General features: G+C 50.4%; 1 non-coding gene across 1 annotated transcript; it reads left to right on the top strand.

The window, feature by feature from the left end:
* Positions 1 to 607: 607 nt before the first annotated feature.
* Positions 608 to 746, top strand: LOC120710885. The gene has a single exon (XR_005690054.1). It is a non-coding gene; the product is annotated as a small nucleolar RNA Z247 (small nucleolar RNA).
* The last annotated feature ends 1,116 nt before the right edge of the window (positions 747 to 1,862 follow it).

Here is a 1,862-nt window from a genome sequence, read left to right as displayed (position 1 = left end):
ACACGCATCCGCCTGGTACCCAAGATAGGGGCCGGCGTTCCTCCACCTGCCCTCTGATTCATCTCACATGGTAATCAGAGCCAACAAACACTAGAGTTTATCGTGTAGATCTGCTCCTGCCATGGCGAGTTCTTCTTCGACCGCCAACATCAATCCGCTCGTAGGACTCACCGTGGCTGAGAAGCTCACGAAGACGAACTTCGCCTCATGGAAAGCACAAGTGAAGTCTGCCGTGTGCGGCGCCATGCTTGAAGACTACCTCACCGGAGCAAACAAGGCTCCTGATGCAGAGATCATCATCAAGGGAGCCGACGGCAAGGAAGAGAAGAAGCCGAACCCGGCCTATGCGCTGTGGCGAGCTCAGGACCAGCAGGTTCTAAGTTATTTGCTGTCAAATATATCACCTAGCGTTCTGACTCAGGTTAACGCAAGTGAAACAGCAGCCGAGGCTTGGAGAATCATCGAGGGTGCGTTCTCATCTCAGTCCCGAGCGAGGGCTGTGAATGTGCGCATGGCTCTCTCCAGCACAAAGAAGGGCAGCATGACTGCCACGGAGTACTACACCAAGATGAAGAATTACGGCGACGACATGGCGGCCGCAGGACGGCAGCTCAAGGACGACGAACTCGTCGAGTATATCCTCGCTGGACTTGATGAGGAGTTCTCTCCGCTGGTCTCATCCTTGATCACTAGAACGGAACCAGTTTCTCTTGAGGAACTTTTCTCACAGCTCCTTGCATTTGAGACACATCTGGAGCTGCTGTATGGCGGGCGCCATAATCATGGCGGCTCAGCAAACTACTCTGGGCGTGGTCGCGGTGGATCACGCGGCGGGCGCTCGTCCTCTCGTGGACGTGGACGGGGGCCAGCAAGAGGTGATGGTGGCTTTGGTCAATATCAGCCGCCACGCCAAGTCAGCAATGGTGGGCGCCATGGTGGCTACAACCGTGGCGGCAACAGCAGCAACTATAATCAGCGCAACCTTTACAACACCGCCAACGACAAGACGCTCTGCCAGGTGTGCTTCAAGCCAAATCACACTGCTGCTGAATGTTGGCATCGCTTCGAGGAAGACTTCGTCCCCGACAAAAGACTTGTTGCTGCTGCTAATCGTGCACCTGTAGATCCTACCTGGTACACCGACACTGGAGCATCCAACCACATCACCGGAGAACTTGAGAAGCTGCACATCCGTGACAAGTACTACGGCATGGATCAGATCCACACCGCAAGTGGTTCAGGTATGAACATTAGTCATATTGGGCATGCCACTATTCACACCCCTAGTAATCATGATATTCATCTACGAAATATTCTCCATGTTCCAGAAGCTCAAAAAAATCTTATTTTCGTTCATCGTCTTGCCACTGATAATAATGCTTTTCTTGAGTTTCACCCGAACTATTTTTTGGTAAAGGACCAGGACACGAAGAAGGTCATTCTTGAAGGGCAGTGTCGCCATGGTCTTTACCCTTTCCCAGCACCATCCAATAAGAAAGCCTACATCACCACCAAAGTCCCCTTCTCACGGTGGCATAGTCGTTTGGGTCATCCTTCGTCAGCTATAGTGAAGCAAGTTATCAGTAGGAATAAACTCCCTTTGTTAGGTGAGGCATCTTGTTCTTTGGTTTGTGATGCCTGTCAATAGGCAAAGAGTCATCAACTCCCCTACACTAGATCTGATAGCAAGTCTAGTTCTCCTTTGGAGCTCATCTTCTCTGATGTATGGGGTCCTGCTATTGAGTCCGTGGGGAGATATCGCTATTATGTAAGCTTCATTGATGATTTTAGCAAATTTACCTGGATCTATCTTATTAAGCACAAGTCTGATGTTTTTCATAAGTTTCAAGATTTTCAAGCCA

The sequence above is a fragment of the Panicum virgatum genome, chromosome 5K, assembly GCF_016808335.1.
Source record: "Panicum virgatum strain AP13 chromosome 5K, P.virgatum_v5, whole genome shotgun sequence".
NCBI classification, from domain to species: Eukaryota; Viridiplantae; Streptophyta; class Magnoliopsida; order Poales; family Poaceae; genus Panicum; species Panicum virgatum.
This window is presented reverse-complemented; position numbering and strand designations above follow the sequence as displayed.